The sequence below is a fragment of the Arvicola amphibius genome, chromosome 11 (assembly GCF_903992535.2).
Source record: "Arvicola amphibius chromosome 11, mArvAmp1.2, whole genome shotgun sequence".
Classification (NCBI taxonomy): domain Eukaryota; kingdom Metazoa; phylum Chordata; class Mammalia; order Rodentia; family Cricetidae; genus Arvicola; species Arvicola amphibius.
The window spans coordinates 55,780,601-55,808,373 of record NC_052057.2 but is presented as its reverse complement, the minus strand read 5'-3'; the positions used below and the strand labels follow the sequence as shown (position 1 = coordinate 55,808,373).

General features: G+C 41.8%; 1 long non-coding RNA gene across 2 annotated transcripts in view; it reads right to left on the bottom strand.

Moving 5' to 3' along the window:
- Positions 1-27,773, bottom strand: part of LOC119826337 — a 96,479-nt gene that overhangs the window by 54,786 nt on the left and 13,920 nt on the right. For both annotated transcript variants that reach the window (XR_005287399.1, XR_005287400.1), the window contains exon 4: positions 10,230-10,335. This is a non-coding gene — a long non-coding RNA (uncharacterized LOC119826337). The remainder of the gene's footprint in view (positions 1-10,229; positions 10,336-27,773) is intronic.

The window sequence follows — 27,773 nt, the reverse complement described above, 5'->3', positions numbered from 1 at the left end:
CATTTTTTCATTTAGTTATATTTTTGAGTAAGGGTCTGAACTAGCCTGGGCTGGCCTGGAATTGTTAGATAGCAAAGGATAACCTTCAACTTCTGACGTTTCTGCCTACATCCCCTCAGTGCCCAGCACATCATGCACCCATCCAGCACACAGCACGCACTGATCCAGCACACAGCACACAGCGCGCACTGATCCAGCACACAGCACAGGGCACGCATTGCTCCAGCACATGGCGAGCACATTCCAACACATGGCAAACAGTGCACACCGCTCCAGCACACTGCGCGTAAACCGCTCCGGCACACAGTGCATACAGCTCCAGCACACTGTGCATACCGCTCCAGCACATGGTGTGAACCGGCGTGAACTGCTCCAGCACATGGCCTGCACTGCTCCAGCACACTTGGTTTTCTGCAGTGCTGGGGATCAAATCCTTGGCTCTGCAATGCTAGGCACATGCTTTACCAACTAAACTACATCTCCACCTCAAGAATAAGAAATCTTGTCTTCAAACTTACTTTAACTCAGTATACTTTTCTCCCATAAATATACTACCCTACTTTTACAAAAAAAGGGATGGGGGGAGAGTGAGGAAACTATAATCAAACCAAATTATCCACCTATATTCTTAAGACTTAAAATTTTAATTAACATACTATAAATTCTTCATAAACCATCTATTACTAACATTTTAAATATTAGTTTTGGCATCTTTACGGAATTTACCTTAATTAGGGAAAGTCCACTTCTTGCTTATTTCTCATTCATAGTGGAAGGAGAGGAGACAAGTGTGAATTTTCCATGTGCTTTATATTCAGTATTTTAGGTCTTTTAAAAACTAACCTAATGAACAGACATTTTCTCTTAAGCCCACTATTTATTTGGGTCAAGATCAGATTCTTGAGTGTGGTGGTGCTCACCCAGAATCCCAGCACTCAAGAAGGAGAGGCAGGAAACTCTCAAGTACAAGACCAGTCTGGGCTACAAAGCAAGGCCCATTTCAAGAAGTATTGAGGAGCACTGCCTCAGAGGTGAAAAGTACTTGCTATTCTGGCAGAGGATCAGTGACTCACAACCTCCCAGGACTCAGGTTCCAGGGTATTTGCTGCCTTCTTCTGACCTCCATGGCACCAGGTATATGTCATACAGACATACATTTGGGCAAAACACTCACACACATACAATAAAATAAATAAACCGAAAAAAATGTTAAAAACCAAAACTAAAACAAACACCAACTACACATGATCCAAGTGTTAACCGGACACTGAAACAAAATGAACAAGTAAGGGTGTAAGGGTAGAGACTACTACTGTTTACTGACATAAAACTCTTTCCAACTGCACATGTCCACTTCTTACATCTTTACATAGAGAAGCACCTGCATATGCTTGGCTGCCTGTGTGATTTTACCACAAAAGCTACATTTGGCAATGTCTGGAGTGATCCCTGTTTAAAGCTAGGAGCGTCATTCAACACCTAGAATCAAGTATAAGTATAACACGGCATTTGGGAACAGCTACCTAAAATTCAAGAATTTAGTGAAAATAGATCCAGAATGAAATTTCCTGGCATTATGAAACTGGACTTCATAATCTCTAGAAGCAACAAGTCAAGAAAATGAAGGGGCTGCAACACAGAGATATACTGCATTACATGCAAATTTATCCATGAGTGCTGCTTCCCAAATCTCCCCCATTTGAGTCCCCATAAGGGCGGGACTGGGCAAGCCTTGACTCTGCAGCGTCTGAGTGCCTGAGACATGACCGGCACACACATTTTTAATAATGAAGGAATAAGTGAAGGCAGATACTAACTGGACTTCTCTTTCCAACACAGCACGATCACTGTAACCAGTGGTACTGGAAATGACAAAATGTCTTTGGTTCCAGGCAAAGTTACTTCTCACATCCTCTTTGAGACGCTGGTCTACATACTATAGCTCATTATCTCAAGGTCGAAATTTCTAAAAGTTAAAAAAAAATCCACTCAGAAATGTCCTATTATTTATAACAACAACATGAGCAAACAAAAAACAAGCACTATGTCAGCAAAGTTTAAAAGGTAGGCCTGAAGACACGGCGGTTATCATATGTGTAGAGCAGCCTGTGATCCCAGCATTCAGAGAGTGGAGGCAGGAGGATCAGAAATTCAACCTCATTCTCAGCTCTCTAAGTTAAACAACGCCCCCTGGGCCACACGTAAGACACTGTCTTAAAAACAAAAGGAAAAAAACTGAGCACAGATCCCACAAATTCACAAACTAATAAATAAACAGAAATAAACAGAAGTCATCCAAGAAAATTTAGATGGGAAAACAAACAGAAATGAATAATAACCAAACTAGGAAAAGACTGAGTAACTTTAGGAGAACACAAATTAATGCAATTTAGTATTAATACAGAACACTAAATAGAGAGCAGCATCACACAACGTATATGTAAGCAGGAGTGGGAGCACAGACCCATTATCCCAGGATTCAGGAGGCTGAGGCAGGAGGATCAAGAATTCAGGGCTACCTTGGGATACAGATTGAATCCTTGTCTCAAAAACAAAATACGTAAGTAAATTTTTAAAAGCAAATGCAAGATAAAATTACCTGAAAATACACATAGAGAAATACACAAAATTGTACTGAAGTTTCACTTTATGATTAGGGCATTTTGAAAAAGCTAATGTATTTTTATTTCTTATTGGACAATAGCAAGAGTAAAAGTTTCAGTAAGCTGGTTCCTGATTTTAAAAGTCGAATTGAAAATAAGAAACTAAGGGAACATTTGGTGACTAATTCTGTGCTGATGAATGATGGAAGTAAGCGCTATTTGTGTGGGCCATAAACAGAGAACACGCCTAAATCCTGCCGACTATCCCCAAGCACCACTGCTTGAGAAACACTGGCTTATAGGTTTTCCTTCATTTTTAATCTTATGTATGTGTATAAGTGTTTTTCTTGCATGCATGTCTGTGTACCATGTGCATGGAGGCCAGAAAAGGGCATCAGATCTCCTGGGACTGGAGTTACGGACCAGTTGTGTACTGAAGCTGGTAATGAAACTTAGGTCTTTGCAAGAGCAGCAAGAGCTCATAACCACTGAGCCTTCTCTGCACTCCAGCGTCTTATAGACTTCAAAGGGTGTGTACATCTCACTTTCAAACTGAAGACATTGTCGTCTTTTTTCTTTCTGAGACAGGATCTTATGTAGCCCAGCTTGGCCTTGTGTTCTTGATCCGCTTGCTCCCACTTCCCATGTGCTGGTAGTATAGGCAAGTGACACCACACCTGAGGACATAAGCATGTGCCTTGGCACCTGAGAGGACACACCTCTTCCCATTTTATTTAGCATGAACAATGTACAGATTTTCTTCAGGTTTCAGATTTCACTTGTCTCTTATTATAGCTGAAACTAATCTTGCCTTCTCAAAATTGGGTTGAAAGCATGAAACCACACATATTGAATGTAAAAATAGAAGAAACATGAAACCACACATAGTGAATGTAAAAAGAGAAGAAACTTTATAATAGTTATAGGAACTTCAAAGCGACAATGTAACTCAAGGGTCTCTTGTACTCCTGTCATTCAGAACCTCTGAGAAGTCAGTAAAAAACATACCACATGCCCGCTTCAACCTCCAGTCTTCAGGGCCACAAAATCCCACAGCTCAGCCTGTTTGGGTGCCTGGACCGGGAATTGAGTGCACCCAGGCCGGTGGGAGGACCCCTGTTTCAATAGCCTGCCTGCAGCAAGGTAGGCCCTTTGTCAGCAAGCCGCTTGGCCAGCAAAGAGACCTGTCTACCAGAAGATCCATCATTCATTGGGGTGAGTGAATTGAATTCATTGGGGTGAATTGAACTTCTAAAAGAAGACCCAAAGGGGATTGTTCAGAGGAAGAAATGGGCAGGCGCCAATGCAAGAATTCCTCCAACAATCTGAAAAACAACATGAAAGCACCAGAACCCAGCGAACTTACAACAGGAGGACTTGAACACACTAATCAAGAAGAAGTAGAAAAACTTGACTTTATGAAACTAATAGAGTCCCTTAAACAGGAGATGAAAAACTCCCTTAAAGAAATGGACGAGAAGAATAACAAAAAGTTTGAAGAATTGAGTAAATCCGTAAACGATATCCTAGGAAACCAAGAAAAAACAATCAAACAGATAATGGAAACAGTGCAAGACTTGAAAACTGAAATGGAGGCAAGGAAGAAAACACAACCCGAGGGCCAGCTGGATATGGAAAATCTATGTAAACGAACAGAGACTACAGAAACAAGCATAACCAAGAGAATACAAGAGATAGAAGAAAGAATCTCAGATTCTGAAGATACCATAGAGAAAATAAAAATAAACGCACTGATCAAAGAAAACAGCAAATCCAACAAATTTTCATCACAAAACATTCAGGAAATCTGGGACACAATAAAAAGACCAAACCTAAGAATAATAGGAGTAGATGAAGGAGAAGAATTACAGCTCAATGGTCCAGAAAATATATTTAATAAAATTATAGAAGAAAACTTCCCAAACCTAAAGAAAGATATTCCTATTAAGGTTCAAGAAGCTTACAGAACACCAAATAGACTGGATCACAAAAAAAAACATCCCCTTGCCATATTATAATCAAAACACAAAACATACAAAATAAAGAAAGAATATTAAGAGCTGCAAAGGAAAAAGGTCAAGTAACATATAAGGGTAAACCTATCAGACTAACACCTGACTTCTCTATGGAAACCATGAAAGCCAGAAGGTCCTGGATAGATGTTTTGCAGAAACTAAGAGACCATGGATGCAAGCCCAGATTCCTATACCCAGCCATGCTTTCGTTCACTATAAATGGAGAAAACAAAATATTCCAAGATAAAAAAAAAATTAAATAATACGTAGTCAAAAATCCAGCCTTACAGAAAGTAATAGAAGGAAAATCACAAACCAAGGAGTCCAGCATTGCCCAAAATAACTCAGACATCTAGCAACCCTTCACCAGCACACAATCTCTACTACCAAATAAAAAATGACAACCGGAGTTAACATCCATTGGTCATTAATATCACTTAGTATCAATGGACTCAATTCACCTATGAAAAGGCACAGGCTAAGAGATTGGATACGAAAACAGGATGCAACATTCTGCTGTTTATAAGAAACACACCTCAACCACAAAGACAGACATCTACTCAGAGTAAAGGGTTAGGAAGAGGTTTATCAAGCAAATGGACCTAAGAAACAAGCTGGTGTGGCCATACTAATTTCTAACAAAGTTGACTACAAACTAAAATCAATCAGAAGAGATGGAAAGGGATATTTTATACTCATTACAGGAAAAATCCATCAAAATGAAGTCTCAATCCTAAATATCTATGCCCGTAATATAAAAGCACACACTTATGTAAAAGAAACACTACTAGAACTCAAAGCAGCAATCAAACCACACACACTGATAGTGGGAGACTTCAACACTCCTCTCTCACCAATGGACAGATCAATCCGACAGAAACCTAACAGAGAATTAAGAGACTTAATGGAGGTAATGAACCAAATGGATTTAACAGACATCTATAGAACATTCCACCCAAATAGGAAAGAATATACCTTCTTCTCTGCGGCTCATGGGACGTTTTGGAAAATTGCCCACATACTCGGTAACAAAGCAAACTTCCACAGTTACAAAAACATATTAGTAACCACCTGCATCTTATCGGATCACCATGGATTAAAATTAGAATTCAACAACGCTACCCCCAGAAAGCCTACAAAATCATGGAAACTGAACAGTCAACTACTGAACCACACCTGACTCAAGGAAGAAATAAAGAAATTAAAGTCTTCTTTGAATTTAATGAAAATAAAGACACAACATACTCAAACCTATGGGACACTATGAAAGCAGTGCTAAGAGGAAAATTCATAGCACTAAGTGCCCACTTTAAAAAAAAAAAAAAACGGAGAAAGCACACATTGGAGACTTAACAGCACACCTGAAAGCTCTAGAAAAGAAAGAAGCAGACTCACCTAGGAGGAAAAGAAGACTGGAAATTATCAAACTGAGGGCAGAAATCAACAAAATAGAAACACAGAAAACAATCCAAAGAATCAATGAAACAAAAAGCTGGTTCTTGGAGAAAATCAACAAGATTGACAAACCCATAGCCAAACTAATCAAACAGTAGAGAGAGAACAAACAAATTAATAAGATTAGAAATGAAAAGGGGGACATAACCACAGCCACAGAGGAAATTCAGAGAATCATTAGATCTTACTACAAAAGGCTGTATGCCACAAAATTGGAAAATGTAAAAGAAATGGACACTTTTAGATAAGTACCATATACCAAAGTTAAACCAGGACCAGGTGAACAATCTAAATAGTCCTGTTAGTGGCGAAGAATTAGAAACTGTTATCAGAAACCTCCCTACCAAAAAAAGCCCAGGACCAGATAGTTTCAATGCAGAATTCTACCAGAACTTCCAAGAAGACCTAATACCTATACTCCTTAATGTATTTCATAATATAGAAACAGAACAGTCATTGCCAAATTCCTTTTATGAAGCTACAATTACCCTGATACCTAAACCACACAAAGACTCAACCAAGAAAGAGAATTACAGGCCAATCTCACTCATGAACATTGACGCAAAAATTCTCAATAAAATACTAGCAAGAACACATTAGAAAAATTATCCATTACGATCAAGTAGGCTTCATCCCAGAGATGCAGGGCTGTTTCAACATACAAAAGTCTCTCAATGTAATCCATCATATAAACTGAAGGATAAAAACCATATGATCATCTCATTAGATGCTGAAAAAGCATTTGACAAAATTCAACACCCCTTTATGATAAAGGTCTTGGAAAGATCAGGGATACAAGGGTCATTCCTAAAAATAATAAAGGCTATTTACAGCAAGCTGACAGCTAACATCAAATTAAACGGAGAGAAACTCAAGGCAATCCCACTAAATTCAGGAACACGACAAGGCTGTCCACTCTCAATCCTTATCTCTTCAATATAGTGCTTGAAGTTTTAGCAATAGCAATAAGACAACATAAGGGAATCAAGAGGATTCAGATTGGAAAGGAAGAAGTTAAACTTTCATTATTTGCAGATAATATGATAGCGTACATAAGCGACCCCAAAAACTCCACCAAAGAATTCTTACAGCTGATAAACTCCTTTACTAACGTGGCCGGATACAAGATCAACTCCAAAAAATCAGTTGTCCTCCTATATACAAAGAATAAGGAAGCAGAGAAAGAAATCAGAGAAGCGTCACCTTTCATGATAGCCACAAATAGCATAAAATATCTTGGGGTAACTCTAACCAAGGAAGTGAAAGATCTATTTGACAAGAACTTTAAGTCGTTGAAGAAAGAAATTGAAGAGGATAACAGAAAATGGAAAAATCTCCCTTGCTCTTGGATTGGGAGGATCAACATAGTAAAAATGGCGATTCCACCAAAGGCAATCTATAGATTAATGCAATCCCCTTAAATATGCCATCAAAATTCTTCACAGATCTTGAGAGGACAATAATCAACTTTATATGGAAGAACAAGAAACGCAGGATAGCCAAAACAATCTTATACAATAAAGAAACTTCTGGAGGCATTACCATCCAGGATTTCAAACTCTATTACAGAGCTACAGTATTGAGAACAGCTTGGTGTTGGCATAAAAACAGAGAAGTCGACCAATGGAATCGAATAGTAGATCCGGATGTTAAACCACAAACCTATGAACACCTGATTTTCGATAAAGGTGCTAAAAGTACACAATGGAAGAAAGAAAGCATCTTCAAGAAATGGTGCTGGCAACCTGTAGAAGAATGAAAGTAGATCCATATCTATCACCATGCACAAAACTCAATTCCAAATGGATTAAAGACCTCAATATCAATCTGAACACACTGAACCTGTTAGAGGAGAAAGTGGGAAGTACTCTACAACATTTGGGCACAGAAGACCGCTTCCTACGTATAGCCCCAGCAGCAAAGACATTAAGGGCAACATTGAATAAATGGGACCTCCTGAAGCTGAGCAGCTTCTGTAAAGCAAGGGACACTGTCACTAAGACACAAAGGCAGCCTACTGACTGGGAAAAGATCTTCACCAACCCAGCAACAGACAAAGGTCTGATCTCCAAAATATATAAGGAACTCAAGAGACTAGACTTTAAAATGCTAATGAACCCAATTAAAAAATGGAGCACTGAACTGAATAGAGAATTCTCAACAGAAGTTCGAATGGCCAAAAGACACTTAAGGGCATGCTCAACCTCCTTCACAATCAGGGAAATGTAAGTCAAAACAACTTTGAGATACCATCTTACACCTGTCAGATTGGCTAAAATCCAAAACACCAATGATAGCCTTTGCTGGAGAGGTTGTGGAGTAAGGGGTACACTCATCCATTGCTGGTGGAATGCAAACTTGTGCAACCACTTTGGAAAGCAGTGTGGCGGTTTCTCAGGAAATTCGGTATCCACCTACCCCACGACCCAGCAATCCCACTCTTGGGAATTTACCCAAGAGATGCCCAATCATGTTACAAAAGTATTTGTTCAGCTATGTTTATAGCAGCATTATTTGTAATAGCCAGAACCTGGAAACAACCTAGATGCCCTTCAGTGGAAAAATGGATGAAGAAAGTATGGAATATATACATATTAGAGTACTACTCGGCAGTAAAAAACAATGACATCTTGAATTTTTCAGGCAAATGGATGGAAATAGAAAACACCATCCTGAGTGAGGTAACCCAGGCCCAAAAAGATGAACATGGGATGTACTCACTCATAATTGGTTTCTAGCCATAAATAAAGGACATCGAGCCTATAATTCGTGATCCTAAATAAGAAGGTTAATCCAAAGAAAAACATATAGTTATCCTCCTGGATATTGGAAGTAGACAAGATTGCCAGGCAAAAAAATGGGAACATGGGGGTGGGGTGGGATGGGGGGAGGGGGGATGGGGAAAGAAAAGTGTGAAGTGGAGGATGGGGAGAGCTTGGGGGAATAGGATGGTTGGGATATAGGAAGGGTGGATGTGGGAACAGGAAATTATATATCTTAATTAAGGGAGCCATTCTAGGGTTGGCAGAGACTTGACTCTAGAGGGGTTCCCAGGTTTCCAGGAAGATGCCCCCAGCTAGTTCCTTGGACAGCTGAGGAGAGGGAGCCAGAAATGTCCAGATTCTATTGCCATACTCATGAATATCTTGTATATCACCATAGAACCTTCACCTGGCATTGGATGGAGAAAATGACAGAGCCCCACATTGGAGCACCGGACTGAGCTCCCAAAGTCCTGATGAGGAGCAAAAGGAGGGAGATCATGAGCAAGGAAGACAGGACCGTGAGGGGTGCGTTCACTCATTGAGACGGTCGGACAGAACTAATGGGAGATCACCAAGTCCAGTTGGAATGGGATTGATGGAACAGGCGACCAAACCGGACTCTCTGAATGTGGTTGACGTTGGAGGAGGACTGAGAAACCAAGGACAACGGTGATGGGCTTGGACTCTACAGCATGGATGGGCTCACTGTGAGCCTTATCAGTTTGGTTGCTCACCTTCCCTTACTTAGGGGGAGTGGGGAGGACCTTGGATTTAACATAGTGAAGGGAACCCTGATGGCTCTTTGGCCTGGAGAGGGAGGGAGTGGGGGTATGGGTGGAAGGGAGGGGAGGGAATGGGGAGGAGGAGGGAAAGACATGAAAATTTTTAATAAAAAAAAAAAAAAGTACCTCATGAGGTAGCTTTTCAAAGACACTGGTAATACTGTATTTATGTTGTTGTGGTAGGTAGGTGACATGGATGTGTGTTTATTTGTGTGTAACACACAGTTTTATGTAATTACAATTTTTTTCTGTTTGCTTTGGTTTTTGACACAGGGCCACGCTATGTCTCCCAATCTGGCATGGAATTTGCTTATGTAGACCAGGGTAACATTAAACTCAGAGATCTGCCTGCCTCTGCCCCCTTAAGTGCTAGGATTATAAATATGAAACCATCATACTTAGCTGATTACAGTTTTCAATAAAAATAAAAATACTAGGTCTTGGGGTATACCAAGCTCATAGACTGCCTCTCATGCACGCTGGGTTCAATCTCACTGGCGTACAAAATTGAATATAGTAGAATCCCTGCACTTGGGAAGCAAAGGTAGGAAGGTCAAAAAGTCAACATCCCCATTCAGGCGCATACTTAGACCCTAAGGAAGGCAGTACCTGAATGACCCACTGTTGATGCTGCCATGCACGATAATTCTTTGCATCTTTATTAAGAATATCGGCAACGAACTCAAGCCATTCCACTGAGACTCTCTGATGGTGCCTGAGAAAGAAGGGGGAAAACTTAGGTTAGCCCTGATGACACGTCAGCTACAGGTGCTACATGAGGTGATGCACTGGGCATTCAAGAGGCACAAATTCTCGACACTGCCAGAAAGAGATTAAGTGACAGGTAATGCCAGCACACTGGGAGCTGAGAGGCACAGTAACAGGTGTGCACAAGCAGGTATCACTTCTCTCCAACCAGACCTGCAACAACAGTAAGCTTTCAAAGCCTAGGACTTTTCTGCAGGATTCTGAAGCACTGCATATAGATGAACGAGAGATGTGAAACTAGCCCACCCATTTAAAGCCTCTCTACTGCAAACTAGTCAGCTATCACTATGTTCAAATGTCACCTACAGGAGACTTTTCCCTCTACCAGTTTGTGGTAGAACTTACTTACCTCTGACCCAGAAAATAGATAACTAGGACAAGTTACAACTTTGTCACAAGACAATTTCTGTGTTAGAAAAATACTTGTGATTTATACTGGGTTCCATTTTCAGTTTTCCTTGCTCTAAAAAGTTACACACTTTTTACCTAAGGTTCTAAGATGCACTGTGAGGCTTGGTAGCTAGCTCAACACTAGAGCATCTGCCTAGTATGTGTGACTCTGGGTTTCATCCTCACATGAAAAGGAAAAAAACAAAATCACGGTGGAAACACATACCTGTGAATAGTCTAGAAAGATCTCTGGTTTTATATATGCTACAAATTGCATGTGTGTGATATGTACTGGAATAATATCAATCTTTAAAAACACATTACCGTATTTATTATACTAATGAGGAGTGACATGAAAAAGGAGAATTCAATGCCCAATTAGTAACATGGATGAAAAACGTAAAGAATTCATCTCACATATATGAAAAAGGCAAAATACTATCAATAAAAAATTATTTAGGTAGAGGGAACAACCTAAATGCCCCTCAACTAAAGAACGGATAAAGAAACTGTGGTACATTTATACAATGGAGTACTACACACAGAGAAAAATAATTACACCTTGAAATTTGCAGACAAATGATGGAGCCAGAAAACATCAAATTGAGCAAGGTAACCCAGACCCAGAAACACAATATCGTATGTACTCATAAGTTTTTTTAATTTATTTCTTTATTATGTATACAATATTCTGTCTATGTGTATGCCTGCAGGCCAGAAGAGGGCACCAGACCCCATTACAGATGGTTGTGAGCCACCATGTGGTTGCTGGGAATTGAACTCAGAACCTTTGGAAGAGCAGGCAATGCCCTTAACCTCTGAGCCATATCTCCAGCCCTCATAAGTGGTTTTTAAACATAAAGCAAAGAAAACAGGCCTAGTAATCACAATCCCAGAGAACCTAGACAACAATGAGGACCCTAAGAGAGACATACATGGATCCAATCTACATGGGACATAGTAAAAGACAAGATCTCCTGAGTAAATTGGAAGCATGGGGACCTTGGAAGAGTATTGAAGGGGAGGGAAGAGACAGGGAGAGGAACAGAGAAAAATGTATAGTTCAATAAAATCAATATTTAAAAAAAGAAAAGAAAAAGATTTTTTATTAAAACTCTCCCAGTCACTATTACTAACAATTTCTTATCCCAGGGTTCTGTAAGTTTTACAAAACTGACTTCTCAGAACAAAACAATGCAATATTTCCCTAATATTCTGTGATCTAAAGACTTAAACAGAGAGGAAGTTTACAGCAGAGTTTCACAGTGAGAACTTAATAAAAGAAGAAACTGAGTAAGTTGGCCTTTAATCTCAGCACTCAGGAGGCAGAAGCAGGTAGACCTTTGCGTTCAAGGCCAGCCTAGTTTACAAAGTGAGTTCCAGGACAGTCAGAGCTGTTACACAGAGAAACCCTGCTTTGAAAAACCAAAAGAAAAACACAGAAAAAAAAAAAAACAAAAAAACAAAACAGGACCTGCTGTGGAACACTATTTTAAGATGTGTTACATTTGTCTATGCTGTGGAACATTTGTTTTAAGGATGCAAAGATGTGTTGTTGCATTCTTTCATGTTGCATTTGTTTTAACTCTGTAAAGCTGTGTTACTTTGCCTGTCTAAAACACCTGATGGTCTAAAAGAGAGCTGAATGGCCAATAGTGAGGCAAGAGAAAGGATAGGCAGGGCTGGCAGGCAGAGTATGAACAGAAGAAGAAGAGAGAAAAGAGAGATCACGGAGTGAAAAAAGAAGGGGCCAGCCACCCAGTCACACAGCCAGCCACGTAGCAAGAGTGAAAGTAAGATTACAGAGGTAAGAAAAGGAGAGAACCCAGAGGCCAAAGGTAAACAGGATAACTTAAGCAAAGCTGGCTAGAAACAAGCCAAGCTAAGGCGGGCATTCACATTCACAAGTAAGAATAAGCCTCTGTGTGGGAACTGTGTGGCAGACCACCCCCCCCCCCCCAGAGAGTAAAACAACCAACAACATTTTGGCATTCCAATGTGTGGTTAGAGTAAAAATTCCCCAACTACAGGACCAATTAGTTAGGGTACAGGACTTGCATTCTCATCTTAGGTAGTAGAAAAGCCAGCAATGTGGACAATTTCAAATGTACCCCAAGTAAACACTGCTGGGAGCTCAGCAGCGGCTGGCTGGATCTGTGTTCTGGTTCTGCTAACACTGGGTGACGGATGTTACAGCGTCTGCAGTATCCAGACAAGAAGCTACTTCTCTTTAGCGAAAACTAGATGTACTTAATACAATACCTGAAATAGCTGTATCGTATCGCTTTTGATTTTTATATAAAAGCATCTTAACAGAGTATCTTTACAGCAAGGTCTAAAGCAGAAATCTCCAACCTCCCATGATAGCTACGAATGGAGCCCAACACATCTGTAATGACCACACCATGCTGGAATGTCGAAAGGGTGGACACTAGGTCTAAAATTTCTAGCTAATCTCTTTTCGAGACAGGGTTTCTCTGTGGCTTTGGAGCCTGTCCTGGAACTAGCTCTTGTAGACCAGGCTGGCCTCGAACTCACAGAGATCCACCTGCCTCCCGAGTTCAAAGAATCTTTTGAATTGTTCTTTCCTACTTCTGTTTCTTGTTTTGCTTTTTTAGACATTCTCACTGTACCCACTGGCCTGTAGCTACCTATCTTGGCTTGACCCCGAGAACACTGGGGTTACAAGTATGTGTCACCATGTCTGGCTTAACAATTATTTTATACCACAGATTTCTAAGGCATGCAACTGTCTGGTTTCACAGGGTACAGTGGTGAAGTCGCTTGTCACAGCTTTTTTCTACAAAAGGAAATGTCTATAGCAACTGCCAGTTGCATGATTTGGAAAATCTTGTTGCATTATTTGCTGTTAGATCGTTTATGTTTCAATTCTTTGAAAATTTTACATTTATGTCAGTTACATACTAGTTCATGATAAAATTGAATTACAAAAAACAAAAATTACCCAGCTGAGTCAGATAGCAGCTCATGTTTGCTACCTACCTACATTTGCAATGAAGAGTTCCTCCTACAGCTAACCTGTGCCCAAGACTGCTTCCCGTTCCAATCTTTATCCCAACTTTGATCCTCATGTTTGCTACCTACCTACATTTGCAATGAAGAGTTCCTCCTACAGCTAACCTGTGCCCAAGACTGCTTCCCGTTCCAATCTTTATCCCAACTTTGATCCTTGCTCTCAGCTTCTTTCTTGCTACTGATCCCTCCCTCTCCATAAACGTGCACGTACTGGAGCCTGAGCACAGGGCACTAGGATGCCAAGCACATGCTCTGCTCCCACCGTCAGCTTCTACCTGTCTCTTGATCTTTATTTATGGGTGCTCTGCCTGACTGCTCCTTACTTTCTCCCTGAACGTCCTCATCCACAGCTATGACTTCACTTCCAGGAAGCAGAGAGTGCCCCATATCTTATCAGTCCCTCATACTGGCCCCCACCTAAACAACCTTTACCTCCTTTTAGACAGAGTTAGTTTTCCTTCACCTGACCAAACCCGTCTGGTCCAGCACCGACCTCGCCCTTCTTCCTCAGTGAGCTGCTCCTATGACAGCGCCACTCTTCTCTCACAAGCAGCAGACACAGACAGCCTTTCTGTGACTCGCTACATTAGTTTTTCCTGTTGCTGTGACAGAACACCCATGAGCAAGGCAGCCTGTAGAAGGGAAAACCAGTTTATGTGGTCTTATGGCGGCAGAGAAATGAGAGCCCACCACCATCATGGTGGGGAAGTAGGGCAACAGCCTGATGGCAAGAGCAGTAAGCCAAGAGCTAGAGCACAAAGCAGAGCACGCTGGAAATGCGTGAGTCTTTACCTCTCAGAGTCCACCCCCAGAGACATCCTTCCTCCAACACCACATCTCTTAAACCTTCCCAAACAGTGCCACCAAATGGGGAACAAGTGCTCTGTTCAAACACATGAGCCTACAGGGGACATTCTTATTCAAACCACCACACTCCCGTAAACTTCAAAACAGGCTACTTTTCTAATTTTCTCCCCAAGTTTATCATCCTTTCTCCCTACAGGTGGACTACATCTGATGACCTGGCCCTAGCTTCCAAGACTGGAAACTTGGTACAGGCCACCCTCTGTCCTGCTGTAACCATAAACCTGTAGTGGTTTGGATCTTGAATATTCCCCAAATGCCCATGTAAGGAAGGCTTTGCCTCGGCCTGTTGAGCTCCTTGGAGATGATGGCACCTTTATGCGGCGAGCGAGCCCCGACCAGCAGGGAAAGATCACCACCGACACAGGATTCTTCTCTGATCACACTTTATTGAAGCGCTGCTTGGTTGAGGGAGAGCTGGAAGCAGGGGGCCCCGAGCCGGGCTGGGTGGCGGCTTATATACAGGAGGACGGGGCGTGTCTACTGATTAGGTGACGAGGCAGAAAAGGATTGGTGGAAACCTGTTGCTAGGCAGATGTGGCGCGAAAAGTTCGCGCCACATACTTGTTTACTTTAGCCCTCGGCGCCATCTTGTAATGGCGAAATGTAAGTGCGGCCGCCACAGTTCCCCCCTTTTAATTTTATGAAATTTAAAAGACAGTCAAGGCTGAGGTCAGAGGACCTTACCCTGAAAATGTAGACATGTCCCGTTTTTCTCAGGGATGGGAAAAATAAGCAGGACTACCCATATGCATAAGGTCATGATCTCCTGAGTGGATCTACTCAGTGCACTCTTAGGTGCAAGACCTCCTGTCCAGGACAACACATCCCCAGATTCAGGGGAACCTCATCGATCCCTCTTTCCGAGTGCAATGGCTCAATGGCCTTCGGGTGCAAAAGCAGGGATCAGGGTCAGGAGTCCTGTAAGATGCTGATCCAAGCTTGGGGGGAGTTGCCGGCCTCCAAGGCTGCGAGGGCACGTGCAATGGCCACCTTTTCCCGTTTCCTTACCCGAATCAGCCTTAGAATCAGAAACAACGCCAATATCACTCCCGAAGTTAATATTAATCCTAGCACGCCAACCCCTGCCCATTCCTTAATATATGAAAAGGTATCTACCAGCCAATCTGTAAATTCCCCCAGCGAAACCATAGTCGCCTGGGTTTGATTCAAAGCCAAAATCTTCAAACTAAAATTGGCTTGCAATTGTTCCAATTCCCTTGTCCAATTGCCATTTAGATATTGAGAAATCGCTCGGGATTCATTAAGGGTAGCAGTATAGGGGGTAACACACAAGTGCTTAGTACGATCCACACAACCAAAGGTAACTATATCAAACATTTTTAACATATTTCTTTCCACCAAATCAACTCTCTTATTTAACAATAAAATACCTGACATTAATTGATGATTAATCTTTTCTTGTATATACATAGCGTCCGAGGTTTTTTGAACCACGGAATTGATAATAGTAACTGTCTGAACTTGATTGGCCATAGCTACTCCTGCAGTAACAGCCGCCGCAGCAGACACTGCAATAGCCGTCACAATAGTTGCTGTAATGCCAAAATCCCTTTTCCGGCGAACCAGGGTGGCTAATGGGAAGTTCTTAGGATTGGTTTTTACAGGCAAAAACACAAAGGTAGGGATGCGCATAACAATCGCACCTGAATGGTAGAAATTCCAACATTGTGACAGAGAGCAATTATCCTTCTTGCAATCAACTGCAGTATTATTTGAACTCCCTGTAGTATTAAACAAAAGCCAGACAAAGGGAGGATCCAGGCAAACTCTGGTTTGCCGTAGAGTAGTATTATGTTTTTTCTCTACACTAGTTATATTAATTTCTTTAGAAGTGTGATTCATAATCCCTGTATAATTATTTAACATAATTATTCCAGAGCGAACAAATGTAGCAAATGGAGACAACTCAGTTATAGCTCCTCTGGAATTTATAAGTATCCACGGAGTAAAGGGTGATCCAACCTTTATCATAAGTTTTCTTTTAACCTTAAAATGGTTAAGATTCCTAAGAACCCATCCAGAATTATTGTAAAACTTATCATATCGTCCTCTGCAATCCACAAATTCAGGGGGATAGCTCAAATCATTACCAGAGCATCTAGGGACAGACCAAGAAAAAATATTATTACTAGTATGATTACTATTGCCAACCTGTGAATCACTATTATTAACCTTGCTAACCTGTACCCAATTGGGCGTTGTAAGGTTGCAACTTATCCCATAAGTGGTAACATTAACAGTATCATTGGAACCGGAATAGGAGCCAGATCCAGATTTAGCTCCAGATCTGACCTGAGGCAGGGCTACGCTAATGGCCTTTCTCAAAAAATTGGGGGTATCTTCTAAAAATGGATCTCTAGCTACAGTAAGATTCATAGCATCTAGCAAGATGCAGTCTGAGATAGAAGTGCTCTGATTTGTGGTAAAACATAAAGTTCCTGCTAGGGGCACTACAGTTTGATTAAATTTTTGTTCCTGTGCATCCACCTTTTTGCAAACTAAGTTCAATTGGCAACTATCAACAAAAAATTGTGGCAATATTGTGGACTCATTGTGAACAGGAATTGGAATGGGCCATGTACGGGCCACAGCCCAGAAATAAGATTCTTCAGATTCAACTGGAACCGGCAGGTTCACCAACAGGATCAGGAGCAGCAACATCTCCTTGCTCTTCGTCAGGCTGTTCCAGTGTTGTCACGATCCTTGTCAGTCTGGTAGGGATCCACACCGGGTCTGGCCGATTCTGAGGAAAGACACAAACAGCTCCCCTGGACCTCTGTATCACAGGGTCCGGTCCATACCATTTATTATCAATTACATCCTTCCATTTTACTAATTCTGTATTTCTGTGTCTGTGGTCCATATGTCTTTCCGCGGCTGAACGGCCATTGGAATCCAAGGTCAGAAAATTAAATGTAAAGAGAGCGAGAGATATTCTATCTCGCGGGGATGCGCCCTCGGCTATTCCCCCTTTTTGTTTTTGAAGCAATTCCTTAATGGTGCGGTTAGCCCTTTCCACGATGCCTTGTCCTTGTGGATTATAGGGCAAACCAGTAATATGATTAATTTCAAAAATAGAGCAGAATTGTTGAAAACTTTTAGAGGCATATGCCGGGCCATTATCAGTTTTTAAAGAATAAGGCTTGCCCCAAGCAGCCCAGGCTTCTAGGCAATGGGTCTTTACGTTAAGGACCTTTTCACCACATAACGGGGTGGCATGTATAACACCTGAACAAGTGTCCACAGAAACATGCAAATATTTTTGTTTGCCAAATTCTGAAACATGAGTAACATCCATCTGCCAAAGGGTAAGTGGCTTTAACCCACGTGGATTAACCCCAATATGAGGCGGATGATGAAAAACCACACAGGAGGAACATTGTTTAACTATCTCACGCGCTTGGTCGCGAGTAATATTAAACTTAAGGCGAAGGGTATTTGCAGGCACATGAAACTTTCTATGAAATTGTTCAGCCAATTGCATAGGATCCAGGGCAACTAAAGCCATTTCCCTGGTAGCCCTATCAACCATATCATTAGCTTCAGTCATAGGTCCAGGAAGACCGGAATGAGCTCTAATATGACCGATAAAAAATGGTTTAGCACGTTGAACTATACAACTCTGAATTTGTAATAACAAAGATGCAACCATGCTATTAGGTTTAACATATGCAGCCACTTCCAGATGTTTTACAGCATTAACTACATAGCATGAATCAGAATACAAATTAAAAGGCTGATGGGGAAAGGCCTTAAAGACCTCCAACACTACTTGACACTCCACGACTTGGGGTGCTCCAGAGCGAAATTTCAGAGTAACAGGCGGGGAGCCATATACCATATAGGCTCCAATTCCAGTTTTGGACCTATCAGTAAAAATAGTCAAGCCATTATTCAAAGGAGAAGCACTGGTAATCTTTGGAAAATATACAACATTCTGTGCCATAAAGGACAGCAATTTATCAGACGGATAATGATTATCAATAACGCCTGAATATGAGGAAATCAATACGGCCCAATCATCAGCAGTCCCTGTCAAAACCTCAATTTGATCTTTGGTATAAGGCAATATTAACTTTTCTGGCATTTTGCCAAAGGTGGTCAAGCTGAACTTCACTCCCAATAATGCCTGTTGTGCCACTAAATCAGGATAATAGCTTAACGTGCGCGAACCAAGTGTATGACCATGTATCCACCAAATCGGGCCTGTCTGCCACAATACTCCAGTAGGATGACCAACAGTGCGCAGAATGCAAAGCAATAATGGTTGTTCTGGATCAAACCGAAGAACCTGCGCTTGTTCTATGGTCTTTTCCACTATCTTTAATGCTTCTTTTCCTTTGGGTGTAAGCTCTCTAGGTGACGTTACATCAGGATTTCCTTCTAATATGGAGAATAACGGCTGCAAAACCTCACGAGTAATGGGGAGATATCCTCTCAGCCAATTTATATCTCCGAGCAATTTTTGAAAATCATTTAAAGTGCATAAATGTGATGTGCGAATGCAAATTTTTTGTGGAAAAATCTGTTTTGGGGTAACACGGGCTCCTAAAAACTCTATAATACTTGTCTTTTGAATCTTATCGGCGGCAATAATCAGCCCCTTTTGTTTTAAGGATGCCTCCAGGGCAACTAATGCCCGTTCTAGCATATGCTCTTGTTTTGCTGCCAATAGGATATCATCCATGTAATGGATCAGCCTAACTTTGGGAAAACTACGTCTCACTGGTTGTAACGCCTGATCCACGTATAGCTGGCACATGGTGGGACTGTTGGCCATACCCTGTGGTAAGACCTTCCATTGATAGCGTTCATCAGGCTGTTCATGATTTATAGAGGGAACAATAAATGCAAAACGATGTTTATCTAAAACATGCAAGGGTATAGAAAAGAAGCAATCCTTAACATCTATGGCAAAAACAGGCCAATCTCTTGGTAAAGCACTTAAAAGAGGCAACCCTCTTTGGACAGATCCCATGAGTTGCATCTGTGCATTAACTGCTCTAAGGTCATGCAGCAGCCTCCATTTTCCTGACTTCTTTTTTATGATGAAAATAGGGGAATTCCAAGGAGACACAGAAGGTTCAATATGACCAAGCTGAAGTTGTTCTTTAACTAATATGTGTGCGGCCTGGAGCTTTTCCATAGACAGGGGCCACTGAGGCACCCAAATGGGTGTATCTGTGCCCCAGGGGATGCGTAACGCATCATCAGTGGCCCCTAGGAAAAACCCAAGCCCTTCCGATCAGATTTGGGAGTGGGCAACACGGGGTCACTTTGTCCTTGAAGGCGAGCCCCCAGCCCTTTTCCTGGTACAAAGCCTTGTGCCTTCATGATATCTTTACTCACTTGAGAATAATCATTGGTAATTATCAATTTTAATTGTTGTTGTACATCCCTTCCCCATAAATTTAAAGGGAGGTCTATGACAAAAGGCTGAAAAGTGCCTTGACTGTGTTCCATCCTCCAATGCAATTGCTTAGCACTCATATCTGGAGTATTTTGGTATCCTAGACCCTGTAAGGTTTGTGCAGCCGTCTGTAACGGCCACCTCTTCGGCCAATCCTGTTTTACGCATCACACTTCTGTCCGCTCCGGTATCCAACAGGCCCGTAAAGAGCTTTCCTTCTACTTCTAGGGTACACATGGGGCGATCATCAAGTCCTATAGACAAGCATGCTAGCTCAACCCCAGAGGAGCCGAACCCTCGCTTGCCCCTCTCTTTCTCATAAGAGGGAAATTTTTCATGGTCTGATCGAAGAATTAACAATTGTGCAATACGATCTCCGGGTGCAATCGAAATGATGCCAAACGGAGAATGACACATTACCTTAATAATGCCTTTGTAGTCAGGGTCGATCACTCCAGGTAGCACTAATAACCCTCTAAGAGTACTGGAGGATCTTCCTAAAACTAGTCCCACTGTTCCTTCCTCTAGAGGTCCTGACATATCTGTGTCTATAGCTTGAACACCCATACTCTGAGTCAGTACCAATCCGGTAGTGGCATGGAGGTCCAACCCTGCGGAGCCTGTGGTGGCCCTTCTGATGACTGGGGTGGTCTCATGTTTGGCTCCTGAATTGCCCCATAAATTCTCGGGCCCTGGGGTAGTGGGCCCTTCTGCCCGTTTTTTGACATAGCTGATGTGGCATAGGGAATGGGCTGTCCATTAATATCCTTCACAGATCGACATTCATTCGCCCAATGTTTTCCCTTTTTGCACCGCGGGCATGTGCCCGGCTGTCTCTGACCTTGGCTCTTTTTATGTGTGCCTTGGGGGCAATTTTTTCGTACATGCCCCGGCTTCCCGCAATTAAAGCAGGTACCTGATCTTCCCTGCCCCCTGGAGACTGCTAGCATAGCAGCCGCTAGGCCAGCATTAGTTAGAGGGCCGCCTATCTCTCGGCAGGCCTTAAGCCAAGCATCCAGTCCTTTATTTTTCCACGGCATGATGGCTCTCTTACATTCTTTAGTAGCCTGTTCAAACACTAACTGCTGAACCAAAGGCATGGCTTCTTCGGCTTCACCAAACACCTTCCCTGCGGCTTCCATCATGCGAGCTACGAACTGCGAAAATGGTTCAGTAGGGCCTTGAATAATCTTCGTAAGATTGCCCGTTACTTCACCTCTTTTTGGTATCATTTTCCATGCTCTTGTATAAATTTCATTAATTTGTTGATAAACCTCCACTGGATAGGCTGTTTGATTAGCCGTCCATTGCCCTTGCCCTAATAACATGTCTGCATTCCAGGGAGCTCGATTTGGCGTTTGCGCATTTACTCGAGCCTGAGTGTGAGCAGCTTCTACCACTATAGATCTATAATCTAGATATTGACCTGTAGAAAGGCATGCTCTAGCAATTTCCCACCAATCTGTTGGTGTCATAGCTCTGGTGGTCAACCGAGTCAGCAATGTGCGAGTATACTGCGCATTAGCTCCATAAGTCTTTGCCGCTTCCACTAAATCTTTTAACTCTTTATAAGGGACTGGCTCATGATATCTTTGTTGATTTTGATCCTCAAAGACAGGAAATACCACCACTGAAGGTGGATAATGCACAGCTAACTGCGCAAGAGTGCCCCTGTGGATGAAATGGCAGCTACTCCTGGGCTGCACGTAAGGAGGGGGAAGCTCTCTAGTGGGCGCTTTTAGAGCTGGCCCATATCTCTCCTCCTCATAACGTGCATCTTCCTCCTCTAAGCTCTCCTCCTCTGCCTCTAACAACTCCTCTTCAGACAGCCGCAAGGCTGCGAATTCATCCAGCACCGGATACAGGGGAGGTGCTGAAGGTTTATTTATCTTAGGATCCTCCTTTTCTTTTATATCTTTCTTTTTCCCTTTTTTGTTCCTTATTACCGTGCACTTTTCTTCAGTATCCTCCTCTGTCTTTGAACCTGCTTCTGAAAGGCTGTCCTGGTGTCTTGCCAACATTTTCCTTCCTTCTCTTAACTCCTCTACATTTTTTCCGTCTTTCAAGCAGGAGTGTACTAATCTCCAAAAAGGATAAGTTCCCTTTTTTAATTGCCCCTGTTCCTTTGCTGCCTCCAAATCTTTGCCTAGCTTTCTCCAGCAATGCAGATTTAGATCCCCAGACACCGCAAACCACGGCGCCGAGTGATCAATATCCCCGACAATCACCTTTATGGTGGATTTCGAGATTTTCAATCCTCTCTCCTGTAGTAACCGCTGTATAGGATCTACAAAATCGCATGCACCAGAGACAGACTGATCGTTGCCCATCTTTGCTCACTTTTCTACAAGAGGCTTACAAAAGGGCAGAAAAGTCGCATTATCTGCCACGGACTTACTTTCGCTTTAGATGTTGCAGCAGCGACACTCCTCTCCTGGTCTATGACAACGGATAAAAATGCAAAAGGCATAAACCACTACAGCAAAAACAACCACTGCTAATGCAAACCACAAAGGACTAATTCCTCCAAGAAGCATACCTGAGGATACTTACCGGCGCCGACCGCTTCGTGTGTAGAGTTCTGAATCCTCTTCGGCCCCCCGCGTGTGTCCGCCGAAGTTCCCGGGTTTCGGCACCAGCTGCGGCGAGCGAGCCCCGACCAGCAGGGAAAGATCACCACCGACACAGGATTCTTCTCTGATCACACTTTATTGAAGCGCTGCTTGGTTGAGGGAGAGCTGGAAGCAGGGGGCCCCGAGCCGGGCTGGGTGGCGGCTTATATACAGGAGGACGGGGCGTGTCTACTGATTAGGTGACGAGGCAGAAAAGGATTGGTGGAAACCTGTTGCTAGGCGAACTTTTCGCGCCACATACTTGTTTACTTTAGCCCTCGGCGCCATCTTGTAATGGCGAAATGTAAGTGCGGCCGCCACACCTTTAGGAAGCAGAACTTGGTGAAAGGAAGTGAGGTCACTGGGAGTATGTCCTTGCAGGGCATGTCTGTCTCTCTGCTTCAGGTGCGATAACAAGTAGCTTCCTTCTCCACATATGCCCACCCCCACCATAATGCCTTAAGATCATCCCAACACCAACGGGCCAGCCAACCACAGTTTGGAAATCATGGGCCAAGCGAAAGCTTTTTTCCTTACAAACTGATGACCTAAGTGCTACAGGCATAGAAAGCTGACTAACACAGCGTACAAGACACAAACTTGATCACATCATTTCCTTAATTAAAACGCATCACCGGGCATAGCGGTACATGCCTATCTATAATCTCGTGAGTAGCACAAGTTCAAGGCTGGCCTGGTCCACTTACCCAGTTTCAGGTTAGCCATGGTTACACAACAAGGACCTGTCTCAACCCCCAGAACTCCTATCCCCACAAGGAAATTTACACTATGGTCAGTCCAAATCTGTATTAGTATTCATTAGGTCTTTTAAGATCACACTCTTGGGGCTGGCAAGATGGCTCAGTGGTTAAGAGCATTGCCTGCTCTTCCGAAGGTCCTGAGTTCAATTCCCAGCAACCACATGGTGGCTCACGACCATCTGTAATGAGATCTGGTGCCCTCTTCTGGCCTGCAGGCATATATGCAGACAGAATATTGCACACTTAATAAATAAATAAATAAATAAATAAATAAATAAATAAATAAATAGACATTATTTTAAAAAGTGCTTTAAAAAAAAAATAAGATCACACTTTTCCTGTATCTCGAGGACAGCTGAAATGTATTCTAGTCGCATGGAATTATATGCACATCCCTGAGTGCATGGTGCTCTTTCATTCTTCTGCTCAGAAGTCTTCCCCACACGGCTCTTTCTGCCCCTGGTCCCACCACTCAGTCAGCACCACAGCACACAGTCGGAGCAGCAGCAGTGTCTGCTGCTCAGGTACAGTCTCTGACGAGTGCTCTCCCAACTCCAGTCCTTTCTCTCTGTTGTCCGTACCCTACTCCCTCTGGGAGTGTGCCCTTGCAGGGGTGTCTGGACACCAGCTCCTCTCTCCTTCTGCTCTCTGCTCTCCCACCAGCTATCGCATGGGATGGACTGCTACAGAATGCACCCCATGAAAATCCCTACCATCATGTTTTTCACAATGCTCCTGAAAATAACTGGTTTTCTTATTTGCTCTCACATTTAGACTGCTTTTAGTTTCTCTGTATCCACAAAACTAATAAGCATTTTTAGATAAAAGAATAAAGTATCAAATATAAAAGTTATTTTATACTGACTAGAAAACAAGTTTCATAATTTTCCCACTCTAGCAGTGCTGCTCCTAAGGTTGAAACTTATAATCCTACAAGGCAGGTTAGTTTGAATGTAAATGACTAAGATGATAAATCTCAGCTCCCAGTGTCAAATGCCATTAGCAGAGTGGCATACATCCTTCCTGTTTTCCTCTTACCAAACTTGATAGTTTTTGGGCTGCTCCTCAATTATTGCAGTGATGTAGTTCATTTCCTCTTGCACATCCTTCTGACGTAACCTCAAGAGACCTCTCTAAAAATGCCTATAGCTAAACAGCAAGCATGCACTCTGGTTACTCCACACAAGTTGCCTAGCAAGAACACCAAATAAAGCTACAATACAATAATATAATCTATAGACAATAGTCTGGTACTGACTTTACACAGCCAATAATTTAGCCATCTAAGAACTTATAATTGTCCAAATTCATACATCTAGAACTGGAAGAACCAAGTATTTCATGTGTAAATAGAGAAACACAAAACAAACACAAAAATAGAGAAAAAGGAAAGTTTTGAGCTTTAAGGAATGGGAAGACAAGTAACTACATTGTTATTTTTAGGCAATATTCTGGATTTTGGCATTCTATAATAAAAAATAAGACATGTTTTCTATAGGATATAGTTATCTACATAATAATAACATTACAAACATTATCAAAATACTGTAGTTTAGAACCACTACCAGAATATTACTTACAAATAAAATAAGTCTTTCTACAGGGTATGCTGGGCACACGCCTTTAATCCCAGATTAAATTGCACTTGGAAAGCACAGGCAGGTAGAGCTCTGAGGTTAGGCTGCCTGGGTTATAGAGAATTCCAGGCCAGCCAGGGCTACATATTTAGAGCATGTCTTCAAAAGTAAAACGAGGTAAAATAAAATAACAAAAAGAAAAAAAAGAGTAAGAAAAGATGGTACTGGAGGTTTAATATGCAGCTTTAAAGTCAATCCAGAAAGAAGACAGAGAAGGGAAGAGCACTTAAACCTACAACTTAAAAGAGGTCAAGACAAGGTTTAGGACTGGGAGACGGCTCAGTGGTTAAGACACCATTTCTTACCTGGGTTCAGTCCCACATGGTGGTTTATAACCATTCTGTAACTCCAGTTCCAGAGGAGCCCACACCCTCCTCTGACCTCAGAGGGAACCAGGCATGTGGTACACAGATACACATGCAAGCAAAACACTCATACACATTTTAAAGAAATAAAATTAAGTTAAAAAAAAAAGGTTTAAAAGAGGAATAGGAAATCTTCATAACAGCAGTTTTTTAAAAAAGAAAATTAATTGCAAAATTCTAAAAGAATAAGGCTTCCAATGTAGAAATCTATTAGTAAAGAAAAAGGCTTAAGACAAAAACCCTTTAATTAAATAAATCTCAAACTTAAAAAAAGTGTTTTAATGTATTTTAATAATTTTTAATGTATATGTTTTATACATTACTTGTAAAAATATTTATATATTTTTAAAAATGTATTTAATGCATGTATATCTATGCACCATATGTGTATACTGGCCTGCACAGGCCAGAAGAGGGCATAAGATCTTCTGGAATTGGAATAACAAACAGATGGTTGCGAGCTATCATGGTTGCTGGGAATAAAATCCAGGTCCTATGTAAGAGCAACAAGCACATCTTTAATCCCAGCATTTGGGAGGCAGAAGCAGGCAGATCTCAGAGGTCAAGGCCAGTTGGTCCTACAGACAGTTCCAGGACAGCCAGGGCTTCATAGAGAAATCCGTTCTAAAAAAACAAACAAACAAAAAACCCAAAAACCCAAAGCAAGGAAGCCAAACCAACCCAAACAAAACCATTGCTCTGAACCACTGAGTCATCTCTCCAGCCCCATGTCAAACACTTTTATCCACACAATCTTTTTTTTTAAAGATTTATTTATTTATTATGTATACAACATTCTGCCTCCATGTATGCCCGCATGCCAGAGGAGGGTGCCAGATCTCATTACAGATGGTTGTGAGCCACCATGTGGTTGCTGGGAATTGAACTCAGAACCTTTGGAAGAGCAGCCAGTGCTCTCAACCACTGAGCCATCTCTCCAGCCTCACACACAATCTTTTCTAAGTTTTCTTCTACTCAAGGAAGTAATACTCTATAAAATGAGAAAGTATATCCTGAAAAATAGTTGGGTGTGGTGGTTCATACCTTAATTCCAACACTGGAGACAGAGTGCGTGTGTGCAGAAACAGGCAGATTTTTGTGTGTTTATGGGCAGCTTGGTCTGCACGGTGACATTTTGAGGGGTTTTATTGTCTTTTTTTTTTTCATTAAAAATAAAAAAATAGTAAAAGACAATAGATTTATAAGGTTTGAATAGATATCAGAGTATGACATATTCAATAGTAAAGAAATAGGTAAGAGTCTGGGACTTCCCACATGGCAGGGAACCCTTACTGCTCTTCGGACAGAAGAGCCAGGAGGAGTGGAGGGGGGGAAGGAGAGGTAAATGGGAGGCGGGAAGGAGGCGGAAATTTTTAACAAAAAAAAAAAAATCAATTAGAGAATATGATTAGTTCAAGTAGTATTTGAGTATATAGATGGATAGTCAATGTGGAGTTTAAATGTTAGCCTTTCTTTCAGTGTCCTGGAATATGCCTCTCGCCACAAAGAGGAATACAATTAAGTTGTAAGAACAGGAAGATGATTCATTTTCAATTTGATTAAATCCTTATAAAAAAAAAAAACACCACTCTTAGCCAAAAAAAAAATCAAAAAAAAAAGTAAAAGACAATAATAGATTTATAAGGTTTGACTAGATATCAGAGTATGACATATTCAACAGTAAAGAAATAGTTACAGGTCAGAGTCTGGGAGAGGAATTACTGCCACAAAGGAAACTAAACCAAACAGAACAGAAATCTCAGCTGGCTCTATAGCTCAATATACAGCGTATTTGCCTGCCATGCATGAAGCTGGGCATGGAGGCACGTAGCTGGAATTTCAGCACCTGAGAGTAGATACAGTAGATCACAAATCATCCCAGCTACCTACTGAGCTCATGGCCAACCTGCACTATACTAGATCCTTGTCTTAAAAAACAAAAATCAGAGCTTGGTGTCACCAAGCCTGACGACCTGAATTCAATCCCAGAGACCCACACAGTGGAAAGAACTGATTCCCAAAGGGCGCTGTCATGTGTCTGTGCATTGTACACACAGACACAAATATAAGTTAAAAAATTAAAAATACTCCTTTCAGCAATCTATTAACGGACATGTAATTGTACTACAAAACATGGATAGCACAAACTATAACTCATTTGTTGCAGAAAGAAGTACACCTAACTCTGCAACTCCCACAGAAAGAATTATGTGGACAATGCAAAACCAAAGAGTAGCAGAGTGTTATATTGTACACAGAAGTTAATTCAACAAAATGGAAAGGGAC